Source organism: Hyperolius riggenbachi, chromosome 2 (assembly GCF_040937935.1).
Source record: "Hyperolius riggenbachi isolate aHypRig1 chromosome 2, aHypRig1.pri, whole genome shotgun sequence".
NCBI lineage: Eukaryota > Metazoa > Chordata > Amphibia > Anura > Hyperoliidae > Hyperolius > Hyperolius riggenbachi.
This window is the reverse complement of record NC_090647.1, coordinates 293,488,174-293,504,923: the sequence shown is the minus strand read 5'-3', so window position 1 is coordinate 293,504,923 and position 16,750 is coordinate 293,488,174. Positions and strand designations below refer to the sequence as shown.

Below are 16,750 nucleotides of genomic sequence, written 5' to 3'. Positions count from 1 at the left end.
GCCTCCTCACCCCGTCTCCCCGGTCTATCCCTTCCCCTGGGCTGCCGGGGCTCCGCCCTTGCTGAGTAAAGCGGAGAAGTCTGCCCAGCCTCTCCTTATATGGGCTAGCAGTGACGGCAGCAGTGTGGAGGCTGGTTCTAGGGAAGGGAAGCCCACCTTGCATTGTTACTATCCCCTGCCTGGAATGTGATGTGCGAGCTGCACTGCAGGGAAGGGAAGAGAAAGGGGAGACTTTCTGGGGAAAGGAAGCCGCTTCTTCAAGGGGACTTTACAGACTTTCCTCGCTGTGGAATTGTAGATCTCAGGCTCGGCCAGGTAAGAAGCTTCGGTGCGCTTCAGAGCTGACAGGAACGCTTCTTCCACGCGGGTGACGGCGGCAGCCCCTCTTCTGTAAGTTTAGGTCACTCGCACTCTCCCTGCACACTGCTGTAGCCGCCGTGCAGTCAGTGCCAAGTCACACGGTGTGTGGAAGCGGTGAGAGTCGCTTGATACATTTGGCTTCAGTTTTAAATGACTTTTAGGATTGTATGAAATCCGTCCTGCTACATTGCTGTGGGTGACTGGCTGTGCTGCTGCTTCACTTTTACATTTGCTCCTTTATATTTTGCTGCTGGTTTTATCTCCCTGCTGGATTAGGAATGTGATGCTGGGTTCTGTGCTGTGGGGAGGTTAGCAAGGGGAAAATGACTGCAGTAACCTCATCTGCAGTGGGGGACATCAGGTGGCTGCTGCTTGTTAACAGCTGCCTGTACCAGCTCCTATGAAACTGTGAATCTGCAGGGAGACCTCATTGTATATGGAGGAATTTAAGGCATTTGATTTATTTATTTCTTTATTATTTTTTTACCCCCTTTTAATCAGGCCATTGCTTTAATGATTAACCGATTAGCTCCATTTCCAGCCTGCCATGCAGTCACCTATCCCAGGAATGTGAGGGGTTAAACGCTGCTAAAATAGGCCTGGATAACATTAAAAGACGATTATGAATTCCTTATGCTGATTTTGGCAAGGCGGCGGACTAAACGTTGTATGTGGAATGATAAAATGACTTCCTTATTGGGTTTCTCTTTAATTGTTTATTTTTAAAGTGGGGTTGGTTAGAAGGCGACACTGTATGGTATAGAAAGCGTAAACATATCCTGTTTTGGTTATAGCTTTAGAAAGAAATCCAGGGATGGCCCTTTTTAGTTTGTAAGCTTACATTTGCCGCAGTAATGTTCCTGCTAAGATTTGCACTTGAGTCATCAATCTGCAACACATTTCGCTGTTTAATGCCTGGAGGGCTTGAAAGAAAACTTGAAGGAGAAAGAATGAAGGTGAACACAAAATATGTTATGCTGTTGTAATAATCCATTAGGGAGGGCCCACTTTGCCAAAGCAAGTCTGCACATTTTTTTTTTTGTTTCAAATAAATTCATATGTACGCCTGCTGCTTTCTGCTGCAGCCTTCAGCATTTGTATTGACTTTAGCAGTTTGAGCTTTGCCTGAATGTAGGTGTGTGTGGCTGCTCTGTAGACCCAGATGAGCGGATTAAGTTTAGGGGGAAAAAATGCTGCAATCATTGAAACTGCATCAAGGTCATCTGCTGGTTTAAGCTTACTGTGCAGTTCAGTAAAATTGGAATTACTTGTTTCATTTAATGGTTGTTTATAAAGGGACATTTTTTTTTCCCTTAGCGCTGCAACCACTGAGCTTACCACATATCAGAATAGGATTTGTGGCTAAAGTATTGCAGAATAGCTACAGTTAGGTTTTGGCCAGTTTTAAGAGCTATATTAATTGTGCTGTTTGAGAGCGTCAAGTGAAAGACCTCAGCATCTTTCTTTCAGTGGTATATTTGTAATGGAGTTGTGATCACAGCTCCATCAAGAATGTACACCTTTTTATTGAGAACGAGGATGATTTTAGGTATCATTGTAGTGTCTGCCTTTGGCCTTGTAAACGATTAACCTGCATTTTACTGTTCAGATTTTGTGGGCTCAAAGTGACACCGACCACCCAATACATAATCAGTGAGTTAATTCCAGCAGTTTTATAAATTAGGGAAAACGATATACTACTTTAGCAGTGCTTTTGTTCAAAACATGTATGTACAAAAACGGGTATACTGTGAAATTTCCTAAGGGACAAATTGGCAAGAAAGCTTCTTCTTAAAGGGAACCCGAGGTGAGAGAGATATGGAGGCTAACATGTTTGTGTTCTTTGAAATAATGCCCATTGCCCGGCTGTTCTCCTGATCCTCTGCCTCTAATACTTTTAGCAGTTGACCCTGAACAAGCATGCATGCTGACTCAGGTGTTTACTGCATTAGCTATATACTTGTTCCAGGGATTTGACTCAGACACTATGCCAGAAGATCAACAGGACTGCCAGGCAACTGGCATTGTTTACAAGGAAATGCAAATGGCAGCCTCCAAATCACTTTCACTTTGGGTTCCCTTTAACTTGTCCCCCAAAATATCCCACTTGATTCCCCCCCCCCCCCCCCCAAGGGTTTAGCTCAGCTGCCCATTCCTCTCAAACAAATCCAGCTATGGTAGGAAAGGGAATTTTTTTCATTATACTCTCTTTGCTCGTGTTTTTCTGTAGTCCAGATGCTGTCACTTTCAATAGAATGTATGTACTAAACTGTGTTGAGCAGAACATGCGTAAAGTCAACGCATAGCAAGTAGAGTAGATTGCAATACATTATGCTCTTCTCCTCGTGCGTAGTACTTAACACATGTAATTCTGCTTAATGCAGTCTAGCGCATAAAGCCTAATGTGTCTACTCTAGTCAGTATTCTTATGAAACAAAGTGGATTGTAATCTGCTAAATTTTAAATGTGGCCCAAAGAGCTTATTAAACGTTTTTTTCTAAACCACCTTATTTTGTACTGCCAAAAACCCACAGTAAATATTCAATTTGAACTGACCACTGGGCTGTTTAAATGCCAGTTACAGCTTTGCCTCTGAATCTGAACCCTACTCCTTCCTTATAGTCTCATACAGTGACACTGGGTAGGAGGGTGGGTAGCCACATCATTTTAGGGACAAGGATGGGAGTGGTATAGTTTGACATCTGGGGAAAGCTAAACTTCCTGTTTCGTGGTTGGTTTGTCTGGATGTTTTTATGGTGGGCTCCTAGAAATGTCAGTCTAATGCTGGGTACACACTATGAGATTTTCTGGCCGACTTACTGTCAGATCCATTATTTCCAACATGTTTGCTTTGCTTTCCGATCAATTACCAAGCATTTTTCTATCGCTTTCCTATTAAAGTTAACAGAAATCGATCGGAATGCGAATCGAACATGTTGGAAATAATCGATCTGACAGTAAATCGGCCAGAAAATCTCAGTGTGTACCCAGCAATACAGTCGAAAGGAGTAAAACCTTGTACACACGTACCAGGCATGTCACTCAGTGGGGATCGATGCATCAGGCAACATTACAGGGCTGAGTCTGTACAGATGCATCCCTAGCCTGGAGGCTAGCGAAGTGTTCTGCTACTATTTCTTGGGGTGGGGGAGAGGTGGATGGAGCAGTGCAGGAGTGATGTCACATTGCTGGTGGGGAGGACAAAGCTGATGCCAGCGATCGGCAAGTCGATCCGCCTTGCTGATTGGTGGCCGCTGTACACACACTAGATTCTCATCAGAGGCTGACATTATTGGCCATGTCAACCAAGTTTCATATAGCATGTCTACAAGGCTTAAAAGGAATCTGAGATGGGGGGATTAGCAATAAAATGTACATACCTGGAGCTTCCTGCAGCTCCAGCTGCGTTTGCGTCACCTTGAGCATTCTGTGCCTGCGTGGTAGTACTGTGCAGGCGCAGAGTGCTCCCGACGACGGGAGTGAGACAGGGGAGAGAGCCTTGCCGGCCTGTGCCAACTGGCCCCTACTAGGATTTTTTGGGGGCCAGTTGTGGGCAAACTGAAAACGAGAAGAGAACGCTGCGGGAACGATCAGGCCGGAGGGGGCTGGTGGAAGCCCAAGGTATGTATATTTTATGACGGGGGGCCCCATTTGGCGAATTAGGTTATTGTGGTGCTGAGCAGCTGCCAGACCCCGAATTACATCTCCCTCTGAGTTACGATAAATCTGAGGGGGAATAGTATTTAACACCACCCCTGAGTTTAGCAGCAGCAGGGGGAGCCGTAATTCGGCACTCCCAGTGCCGAACTGACTGGCGCCAAGATGCCATGTACTCCCATCTTGGTATAAAAGGACATCAGAAGTAAGGCCTGGAACCCACTAGCAGTGCCTTCCTAAATGCTTGTGATTTGAAAAGCTGTGATGTTGTTTGATCCCATTTGAGGGATGTGATTTTTCTACAAATCCTCCATAGCATTATATTATGCCTAATACACACGGTACGATTTTTCGTGCGATAGATGGATCCGATTGATAAAATCTAGCGCAGAATCGTGTGGAAAATCATACTGTGTGTACCCAGCATTAGTGAGAGCTTTTCAGATCTCAAGCGTGTAGAAAAGCACTGCTAGTAGGTCCCAGGACTTAGAGGGATATGTAGGCTGCCATATTTTTCTTTTCTTTTAAGCCTCATCTACATGGGTAGATGAGGCTCCGATCCGGCGGCTCGATTAGCTGCCGGATCGCCTCTTCCGCTTCCCTGCGCATGCCCGCCGTGTCCCCGCTCGCCGCGCGTGCGCCGGATTCGATTCCCCGCTCATCCCCGCCGGCGCTGCTTATTTTCTGCTCGATTCCCTGCCATTGTCCTCTCGCGGGGAGCGAGCAGGGAATCAGCGGTGGGGAGATCCGTCCTGTCGGATCTTATCAATGGAGCCGCATCAGCGGCTCCATTGATAGGGTACATTGGAGCCTCATCTACCCGTGTAGATGAGGCTTTAAACCATGCATATTGCCTGGCTGTCCTGCTGATCGTCCACCTCTAATACTTTTTAAGCTGGAGGCACACTTGTTTAAAGGATACCACAACTGACATGTGGCATAATGAGATAGACATGGGTATGTACAGTGCCTAGCACACAAATAACTATGCTGTGTTCCTTTTTTTCTTTCTCTGCCTGAAAGAGGTAAATATCAGGTATGTAAGTGGCTGACTCAGTCCTGACTCAGACAGGAAGTGACTACAGTGTGACCCTCACTGATAAGAATTTCCCCCTTTTTTATCTCTTTCTTGCTCTCAGAAGCCATTTTCTTCTAGGAAAGTGGTTTATAGTTGGAATTTCTTATCAGTGAAGGTCACATTGTAGTCACTTCCTGTCTGAGTCAGGACTGAGTCAGCCACTTACATACCTGATATTTACCTCTTTCAGGCAGAGAAAGAAAAAAAGGAACACAGCATAGTTATTTGTGTGCTAGGCACTGTACATACCCATGTTTATCTCATTATGCCACATGTCAGTTGTGGTATCCTTTAAATTGCGTGTGTCTTCTGGGGTTGCTCAAAAAGCACAGGAAATTGCATATAGTAAAAGTCTATGGGCAGCGTTTAAAAACTGCAGCTATCTGCATTTTTTCACTGTATGTTTTTAAAATAAACAACATTAGCTTATTTCTGCATATTGTATGGGAATTGCATGCGAATTGCACACCATACTTTCCTATGGGGGAAGAACACATGCGTGTTTTTTTTTTTTTTTTTTTTTTTTTTTTTTTTTTTTTTGCAATATACTGGTATTGTATTTTTTCTATTGAAAATGGGTAAATATTAAAACACAAAAACACACATTGACCTTGTTTGTCTATGTAAATGTTTACTGGTATCTGTAAAGTGCCACAGAATAGCTTGGCACTATGTAAATCATTTACAATAATATTGCTCTTGTACTGTATTAGTTCCAAATGAAGCTGAATAGAACATGCTGTGTTTGGGAAAACTGCAGGCCCACTGCTCGTGTACTCATTCTATAAAAATCACAGAAAGAGCCATGTTACACTAAAATGAGATGAACAATATTCGGCCTATACTTGTCGTGGATGGTTGGCAGATTGTTTCCCTACACCAACTGTACCTGAGAGGTCTATTAAGCAGCTGGAATGGAATGTCTTTATTTTCACCTTAGCCCAGTGTTTTCACATTGATGATGCTGGTGCCCCAGGTTCCTGACTGCTTCCTGGACTTGATCTTCCACAGATGTTCACCTGCACACTCAGGTAGTTCAGAACGGGGCATCACATTTAAAAGAATTAGAACCTTTCTGAATGTTACTACTGCCTGCGTCGTGTCCGTTTCTGTCCCCAGGATATGAATCAGAGGAAATCTTGGTAATTTCCATCTTTTGCATCGCTGTCATGAGATGTGGTGATTGTTGAGAATATCCCCCTATGCATAATCTAGGAGAGATGAACACTAAAATGTGTCTGTAGTTCAATGTAAAGATAACTAAAGCAATTATATTAATTGTACAGCAGTTGAAGTTGAGCATGAAATATTTCAGGCTAGGGTCACACTTGCTTAAAAATGTGGGTGTTTTTCACAACGTTTATGCTTAATCTTCCTCAGTGTGTGTCTCGTTGGTTTATTAGCCTGCAGTATGCAGGCTCCTACACAGCTACAACAATGCTGGCATGCATATACACACTTGGGAGTAATCACTCCCATCTGGGTACCAGCTGAGCCATAGAGGGACGTTTTCCCAGTGACTCACTTGAAATCACATGGAGAGATCTGGGAAAACACCAAAGTAATTGCAGGTAGTTAGTGTATGTTGTTGAAATATATAGGGGTGGTCTGTTAAGGATTGTTCTTTTGGTAGGAAAAGTGGAAATATTGTTTAAGTTTAGCATTATACTTCTAATTGGTGTTTGGTAAAAGGTGATAACATGACATGCTGTAATAATAGACGACTTGTCAAAATGTGAGGCCTGCATGTATCGGATGTAGTTATAGCAAGGGTGAATAAGCAGGGCTGTAGAGTTAGTACAAAAATCCTCCAACTCAGTTCTTGATTCCTCTGATTTTGACTCCTACTCCTCTAATTTGCATATAACAGTCTTGTTGCTTGAAAGTATGTAACATAAAAGGCATTTCATTAATGCTAAATCTTAGGAATTGTAAAGCTATATTAAGATGGCATCTTCTTTTGGAAACAAAATGGTTCTGGTCAGGAAGCTGACCCTCAGCCATCCCAGCCTGTCATTGCCAAGGTGAGTGCCCCAGCATATCGTCTGTAGGATATGATTCCCCCGGAGCCCCAAATCAGCGGAGTTCCAGCGTGTAGTGCTGCCACCTTACAGAACAAAACCTCTACCTTTTCGATATCTGATAGAGAAAAGGCAAGGGACATTTTCAGCAAAGGTGGCAGATCCATGCATCGGAACCCAGCTGATATGGGGTTTCAATGGTTTTAATAGACCGCCAGGGAGGTTAACTGCCTTTGACTATACTATGACCTGTATAAACACGGACCTGCATGGCCAGACTATGCAATGACCTGACCATGACCTTGCTTACTACACTGGCTACCCATAAAATGAAGAATCCTTTTCAAAATTGGCATGCTAACATTCAAATCCCTACATGACTTAGGCCCCGGATCCCTAATGCTAGGTACACACAATGCGTTTTTTGGTCGCTTTTCTGTCCGATCGATTTTTCCACTCAATTCTCTCTTATTATCATTTTCCATTCACTTCTATGAAAAATCGACCACAAAAGACGATCAAAAATAATATCGGATATGTCGTAATTTGTCTATCGAAGCAGTTACCTGCCGAAAAACGCATGGTGTGTACCTAGCATAAAGGATGTATTCCAACTGCGTCAAACCTCCCACAACCTCACATCAAAAGGATCCAATAACTTGAATGTCCCCAGAGTCCAAATTAAAACCTTTGGAGCCAGAGCTTTCGGTCATGCTGCCCCTACCCTTTGGAAACCCTTGCCAAACTTAAGACAACTTCAACCTTGGACACGGTTAAAGTGGACCCAAATTAAAAATACAAGATTTCAGAAATAAAATCTATTTTCTAAATTATAATAATAAATAGCAGCCCTTTTTCAGCTGCATGATGACAAATATAAAATATTTTACATTTATTGAAGGAACCCCTCCTTCCTTTCAAATTGCCGGGATTTTTTCCGGCAAACTGGTGGAGTAGATGGTGTCTGGCAATGAAGGAATTGCTAATGGATGCCCCCAGTATAACCCTAGCTATGAAAAGAGAAGGGTGAAAAGCATGCACTGAAATGATCATAGGTTTGAAGGAGTGTTTATTTATCTTTGTATGTGTCAGAGTGGTGCAACTAAATATTTTTAATTAAAAAAATGTTTGGTTTGGGTCCGCTTTAAATCAAAACTGAAAGGCCACCTGTTTAATCTGGCATTTATGATCACATAACTTTTCCCCTGTACACATCACTATGTGCTGTTTTGAGGCAAGTTTGTGCTTTGGCCTTATGGGAGAAAAGCCTTTTACAAATGTTTTGTTGTTGAAAATGAGGACCTGCATGTCGAGGCACTCATCAGTGGCTAAGGCTGGCACCTCTTTGCTGTTTTAATTCTCTCTTTATGGAGCATTGTGGTGTTCTGTAGTCCATTCAAAGTAAACTAACACAAATCCTATTTGGAAAAACATCTTGTGGAATCTTTACATAGTCTAAAGTCTTATGAGTAGTTCATTTTCTCCTCCCCATTTTGGGGGGAAATTTAGGAACTGGCTTCATGTATGGTATGATCTGTAACTATAGTCTTTGCTCTAATTCCAGATTGGTCAAAACTGGAATTTAGTCATATTTTTGGTATAATGTTTTAATAGACTACACCAACAATCTGACATTTCTGATTCAGCCTAACATTACAGCGGAAAAACAAAAAAGTTATTACAGCGGAAGCGTTAATGAATAGACTATATAAAGGCACTCTTTTTAAAACGGTGTGTCCAAAAATCACTAGTAGTAAGAAAAAAAAAAAAAAAAAAAAAAAAAAAAAAAAAAAAAAAAAAAAAAGCTGTGTTCTGACTTTGTAACCTTACGCTCTGAGAGGTCATCAGTGACTTCAGCATTGGGCCTCATTATTTACCACCTTGCACCCAGGGTCCCACTGAATATTTTTCAGATCATAAAAAATAGTTGCACCATCATAATTGAAAACTAGACGCCTCCCCCTACTATGCCATATAGATCACTAGTGTACTGGAGACCATAATAGATCAATGGCTAGATAAATGTTTAGCTATTGATATATTTTACAGTCACCAGTGCACAGGTGATCTATATGGCATAGTAGGGGGATGTGTCTTATTCCTAATTTTCAATTATGATGGTTTTGACATTGTGGACGGTTTAATACCATACGTAAATGGTATGTACCGTATATGTTACGGCCAGAACCCGTAGTGTGGCCACTTCGCGTTCTGGCCAGCCACTTCGGGTTCTGGCCGGCCAATGTGCGAAGTGGTCACAGCGCAGCGGCCAATGTTAGGAATGAAATGTTTACACTAAGCTACAATGTATTTTACAGCCGTCTCGCTGCGGCCAAATGTATTAGAAGTTGGTTAATTTAATGAAATATATCCGGCGGCAATGTAATAAATTAAGCCGCCGGCTTTTGCTACTGCCTCCTCCCTGATTTCCCCCCTCCCCCGCCTCTCTCCTCTCACTGCCTCCTATACAATATACGAAGCAGCCGGGGACACACGGAGAGTCGTTCATCGCGGCAGGGGAAGCAGAGCGGGGAGGCTGCAGACATTGCTTCTGCCAGCACCCGCTCTGCAGGAACGGCAGGATTCCCCTGCCGCGACGAACGACTCTCCGGGACACGCGTGTCCCCGCCGCCTGCTCCGTATTGTATAGGAGGCAGGGAGAGGAGAGAGGCGGGGAAGGGGAGGAGGAGAGGAGGCAGTAGCGAAAGCCGGCGGCTTCATCTATTACATTGCCGCCGGCTATATTTTATTAAATTAACCAACTTCTAATACATTTGGCCGCAGCGAAACGGCCATAAAATACATTGTAGCTTAGTGTAATCAATCCATTTCTAACATTGGCTGCGGCCACTTCGCACATTGGCCGGCCAGAACCCGAAGTGGCTGGCCAGAACGCGAAGTGGTTACACTTCGGGTTCTGGCCGTTATATGTGTGTGTGTGTGTGTGTGTGTGTGTGTGTGTGTGTATGTATATAATTATACTTGGAAGTGCCCAGTCTCTGAGCTGAGTGTGTGGGTTCAGGGTCACAAGCTGTGTATGCCCAGTGCGTAGGTGTGAGTGCATTTTGACTGGATATGGGCAAGCTCACAAGCATACCTAGCGAAAGGAAAAGCCTTGACATGAGTATCTCCATAAAGTGGGCTTATGCGCCTCATGAATGGCAAGTTTCAATGCTTTAGTTCATGGGTCCAACATCAGGAGAAAAAAATCAGGAATGGGGATCCTGGGGCCCAAATAGGCCCTCCAGTTAACCTATTAAGGTAAAACTAAAATAAAGCTGAATTAATAGAGGTTTGCTATGGGTACAAACGTGCCACTGAAGCCGCACATACTAATTTTTAATCCTTTCAGCCAGTTTCCCTGTGTTCTTATATGAACCAGGTGAAGGATGCTACCTAGTAGCAGATCTTTACTGGATCACCTGTGTTCTATGGTTGTCTGAATCCAAGTTCATTAACCCCCATTGAATCCATAACTAAATTTTTTTATCAATACCACCTGGACTACAGGTGGACGACCACTATCATTTTTATTTATTTATTTTTAACTCACAAAGATTTTCATACGTGTGGTAGATGTTCGGTAATTTACTGAAAAACATGGCTTCAATTTACTGAAATCTGGGCCCATATGCAATTCAATTTTTCTTCTTAGTTTTCTCCAAGTTGAAATTTTCACACCTTGTTAATAAAATTTCTTATAAACCCCCAGCAATCTGGGGGTTTATAAGAAAGGTCCTTTTCTACTAGTTTAGTACTTTTTTCAATTGTGAAATTCTGAAAAGTTGTTTCAAACAACTTTTCAGAATTGAAAAAGTACAAAACTAGTAGAAAAGGACCTATCATCAAAATTATTTTGATAAGGAGATTAAACATTATCACTTAGGAGGATAACTTTGCAGAAAAAGTGAATTGTATATGGGCCCTGGTTGGTAAACAGTAGAAGTCTAACCAGTTGTGGAGTAAATCTCAATTTTTACTAAGCATCTAGTAGCCTGAGGCTGGTTTCACAGTGGGACGTTAAAGTCCCACGTTACAGCAGCCAGTAACGCAGCCTAACTCACAGCACTGTAAAATCAATGTGCTGTTCACAGTGCACACGTTGCGTTACATAGTAACGCAGCACGTTTAAACAAAGTGCTGCATGCTGTACGTTCTACTCGGCTAAGCCACGTTAGACTGTTTGCACATGCTCAGTAATGTTGGAGGAGGTCTCCCCTCCTCCCCCGCGGCCAGCCACATGGCTAATTAATATTCACTGCACTGTGATGACTCGTGGTGGGACTGTAGTGTTGTCAGATCATGAACGAATTGTTCATTTGATCCGGATCTATACAATGAAAGATTCGGTTCACAGTGGATGTCTGTTGGGAAGAAACAGGAACATACAGAATGTAAAGTGCAGGGAAAGTCCTGTCCTGCTAGTCCTTTCACCCAGTCTGCTTCCCTACTAAAAGGATTCAAATGATTTGATTCAAAGATCCGGATCTTTTCAATGATCCGATTTCAAATGATCTGAATCCTTAAAAAGATCCGGACTTCCTATCACTAACCTGGAGCGGCTGCTTTGAGAGCTGCATAACGCAGCTCAATCTGACGTCCAACTTTAACACCACCATGCGTTGCGTTAGGGGCACGTTATGCGACCATAACGTCCCCTAAAACGCAACGTCTTGGTGGGAAAGTAGCCTTACTGTCTAAGGGCTGGTGCACACCAGAGCGGTTCGTGAGCATTTTTGAGAATGCTATCTGTTTGAAAACCGCTTGGGTAATGCATTTCAATGTGCTGGTGCACACCAGAGCTTTTTTTTTTTTTTTTTTTCCACAAACGCAAACTCGGGCTGCAACTTTTTTTTTTTTTTTTAGATTTCTGAGACGTTTCTGCCTTACTGTTAACTATAGGAAAGTGGAAAACTGCTGTGAAAAACGCTAGATCGGTGTGGTTTTCCAGGTGTTTTTGTTACAGAAGCTGTTCAGTAACAGCCTTACTGTAGCAATATATGAAACCTACTACACAAAAACGCTCCAAAAACCGCTAGGCATGTTTAGAAAATCTCTCTAAACATGCCTAGAATCGCTCTGAAATCCGCTTCAAAAACCTCTAGCGTTTTGCGGATCTGCAAGAGGTTTTTGGTGTGCACTGGCCCTAAAAGGCTTTCCTCTCCACTCCTCTGCACCAACTACTGGGTGGCTCTTCCTCTTAGCTGTTTTCCTTGTCTGTAACAGTTATAGGGCTGGTGCACACCGAGCGGGTTTTAAGACGTTTTTGCGTTCACGCTAGGGTAATGTATTTCAATGGGGTGGGTCACACCAGAGCGGGAGGCGTTTTGCTTAAACGCATACATCCGGGCTGAGGCATTTTTTGGATTGCGGAGGCGTTTCTGCCTCCAATGTAAAGTATAGGAAATACGCAAACTGCTCTGAAACACGCCAGTTCAGAGCGGTTTTGCAGTTGTTTTTGTTACAGAAGCTGTTCAGTAACAGCTTTACTGTAACAATATATGAATTCTGCTACACAAAAACCGCTACCCAAAACTGCAAAATGCTAGGTGAAACGCTACAGAAAAATAAGAAAAAGCGTTTCAAAATCTGCTAGCATTTTGCGGATCTGCTAGCGGGTTTTGGTGTGCACCAGGCCTGAATGCTGATTGTCTGTTATTTAGCGACAGCTGTAGCCTGGGAGATAAATACTGAACATCTCACTTGGTTTTACCGAATGCTCTATTCTTTGTGAATTGATATTTATTGATGTATTTACCATACAAGTCAGTAAATTACCTCACTGGTCGGTAGCTTTGCCATGCGGTAACAGCCTTAGTGAATTGACATTTGCTAAGATGTTTGGTAAAGTCAGCTGTTTTCTGCATTACCGCATGCAGTAATGCTTTGTGAATAGACATTTTAATAACCTAAAATTCCAAAGCGGCTTGTAAGTCAACTGTCTGTCTATTGCAATTTTATAATGAAAGTAAGATTTCTCTTTAAAGGGAAGATCTGCGCTGCTCATAAAAAAGAAAAAAAAAACTGCACTCACCTGGGGCTGCTTCCAGCTCCTGGCAGTCGATCGGTGCCCTCGTAGCAGCTCCTCTCCCTCTCGGCGTCCAGCGGTGAAGAAGCCGCCCTCGCCAGGTCGGCTTCCGGGTCGGCGTCATGTGCATTCCACGGCGCGAGTCTCGTGGTGTACGTGATGTCATTAGGTCTCTACTGTACAGGCGCAGTAGAGACCCGATGACGTCTCTACACCACGTGACCCCCTACGCCGTGGAGCACACAGAAGCCGACCCGGCGGGGTCGGCTTCTTCACCGCTGGACGCTGGGAGGGAGAGGAGTTGCTACGAGGGCACCGATCGACTGCCAGGAGCTGGAAGAAGCCCTAGGTGAGTGCAGTTTTTTTTTTTTTTGTTTTTTTGTTTTTTTTCTATGAGCAGTGTGAACCTTCCCTTTAAGCATAAACTCACTTGTGCATGGACTCAAGTTGTCCGTCATAGTGTTTTTTTACTCTATAGCAGTTGCGTTTTGGGGGTAGTTAACATGATTAAGCACTTGATTTGGTCTTTGAATGTTCACATTAAGAGTGTATACGTAGTTTGCATGACCTTGTTAAACAGGTTCTCACGGTGACGAGAAAGGTTAGAGCTTCACAGCACATACACATAATTGCTGCCTTATTAGTCATTGGACTTGCACATGATTTGCTCTATATGTTGACTGTAAACTCAAACGGTGAACAAATTATTCACCATAAAAATTAACTATAATGGCAAATAGATTCCATGTGTACGTGTGGCTATCAGAGCTCGTGGTTGTCTGTCTGTAGTAGCTTTCTTACGTCCCACATGCACAGGTGTTGAAGAACATTCATCAAGATGTCCAGATATGAGTTCTGTTTTGCACATGGCAGCACACTAGATTGGACTTTGTGCTTTAGGCTGCCAAGGAGAAAAGCAATTTCTGCTACAGGCAGGGGGAATGTCTGGGTTTTGTTCCATCGCCACATGCTTTTCAGTTGGCCATGTTGTACTCCATGCCCATGCAAGCCAAACTAATAATAAAGCTCTGACCATTTTTTTTTTTATTTTTTTTTTACCTTGAGCAACAGCTTCTCTAATGTTTGGGCCCCTATTTGACTTGTGATGACTGGAATAAAGCTAGGTAACACATGCGGGGTAAACTCGACCGAGGTGGTGTTTATATCGTTATCGATACACAGTGATATACTTGTGAAACAATTTTTTCCCCAGGATATTTATTACTTCTCTGGCATGCTTCATGTGCAGCAATCTACTCGCACTCTTTCCTTACTTTTACCAGAGAAGTCTTTTGTAGCCTTATGCTGTGACTTTGATTTGTGAGCTTCAATTCAAATTAAAAGGAACCTGAGGTGAGAACATATATAGGCTGCTATATTTGTTTCCTTTTAAAAAAATACAAGTTACCTGCAAGTCCTGCTGATCTTTCTCGTCAGTAGTCACTGAATCACACACCTGAAACAAGCATGCAGCTACTCTGCCAGATTTTTGTCAGAAACCTCTGATCTTCATGCTTGTTCAGGGTCTATGACTAGAAGTATTAGAGACAGGATCAACAGGGCAGCCAGTCAATCTGAATTGTTTAAAAGCAAATGAATATATCAGCCTCCATATGTCTCTCACTTTGGGTTCCTTTTAATACTTCCCCCCGAGGAAGCTGGGCTTTGGCCTTAAAGTGATTGAGAACCTAGGAATTAAGCCTAATGAGCAAATATACAGCTGGAATTGACTACCTTGCTGTTACATTATTCCAGGCTTTTTTAACCAGGGTTCCTTGAGTACCCTGCAGGGGTTCCGTGGCATTTTACCCTATCATGGGGGAAGTATAATAGAGCACATTATAATAGGGGATACTGTAAAAAGCACTAAATAGGGGGTCAGAATAATAATGAGCACATTAATAAAAAGCACTCTGATAAGGAGACAGTATAATGCGTGGCAGTGTAATAAAGTATAGTGAAATAAACTGCCTCACCTACTTTTAAAGACCATGCCTCCTGTAAAAATAAATGCAGGGGTTCCTCAAGATCACAAAATTGTTTGCAGGGGTTCCTTGAGATCGAAAAATTACTTTGTGTTCCTCCAGGATAAAAAGGTTGAGAAAGGCTGCACTTTTCAGTCTAGTCTGCAAGTGGGATATATCTATCTAACATGCATGCATGCATGCATACCAAAAGTTTGGACACAACTTCTCATTCAAAGAGTTTTCTACCTTCTCATTCAAAGAGTTTTTCTAGTTGTCTTTATTTTAATTACAATGAACATTGTAGATTCACACTGAAGGCATCCAAACTATAAATTGACACATGTGGAAGTATAGTACATAACCAAAAAGTGTGAAACAACTGAAAATATGTAATATTCTAGGTTCTTCAAAGTAGCCACCTTTTTGCTTTGATTACTGCTTTGCACACTCTTGGCAAGAAAAAAGCAGCTAAGTAAAGAAAAACGAGTGGCCACCATTACTTTAAGAAATGAAGGTCAGTCTGAAAAATTGAGAAAACTTTGAAAGTATCCCCAAGTGCAGTCTCAAAAACCATCAAACGCTACAAAGAAACTGTCTCACATGCCCCAGGAAAGGAAAACCAAGAGTCGCCTCTGCTGCGAAGGATAAGTTCATCCGAGTCACCAGCCTCAGAAATCGCAGGTTAACAGCAGCTCAGATTAGAGACCAGGTCAATGCCACACAGAGTTCGAGCAGCAGACACATCTCTAGAACAACTGTTAAGAGGAGACTGTGTGAATCGGGCCTTCGTGGTAGAATATCTGCTAGGAAACCACTGCTAAGAACAGGCAACAAGCAGAAGAGACTTGTTTGGGCTAAAGAACACAAGGAATGGACATTAGACCAGTGGAAATCTGTGCTTTGGTCTGATGAGTCCAAATTTGAGATCTTTGGTTCCAACCACCGTGTCTTCGTGTGACGCAGAAAAGGTGAATGGATGGACTCTACATGCCTGGTTCCCACCGTGAAGCATGGAGGAGGTGGTGTGATGGTGTGGAGGTGCTTTGCTGGTGACATGGCTGGGGATTTATTCAAAATTGAAGGCATACTGAACCAGCATGGCTACCACAGCATCTTGCAGTGGCGTGCTATTCCATCCGGTTTGCGTTTAGTGGGACCATCATTTACGTTTCAACAGGACAATGACCCCAAACACACCTCCAGGCTGTTTGACCAGGAAGGAGAGTGATGGGGTGCTGCGCCAGATGACCTGGCCTCCACAGTCAACAGACCTGAACCCAAACGAGATGGTTTGGGGTGAGCTGGACCGCAGAGTGAAGGCAAAAGGGCCAACAAGTGCTAAGCATCTCTGGGAACTCATTCAAGACTTTTGGAAGACCATTTCAGGTGACTACCTCTTGAAGCTCATCAAGAGAATGCCAAGAGTGTGCAAAGCAGTAATCCAAGCAAAAGGTGGCTACTTTGAAAAACCTAGGATATGACATATTTTCAGTTGTTTCAAACTTTTTGGTCATGTATTATACTTCCACATGTGTTAATTCATAGTTTGGATGCCTTCAGTGTGAATCTACAATGTTCATAGTCAAGAAAATAAACTCTTTTTGAGGTGTGTCCAAACTTTTGGTCTGTACTGTGTGTG

General features: G+C 43.0%; 1 protein-coding gene across 1 annotated transcript in view; it reads left to right on the top strand.

Annotated features, from left to right (window-relative positions):
• Positions 1-93: 93 nt before the first annotated feature.
• The window catches only part of LUZP1 (leucine zipper protein 1), a 125,861-nt gene continuing 109,204 nt past the window's right edge, over positions 94-16,750 (top strand). The window contains exon 1 of the mRNA XM_068268950.1: positions 94-315. The gene's annotated coding sequence lies outside the window, so the exon portion shown is untranslated. The remainder of the gene's footprint in view (positions 316-16,750) is intronic.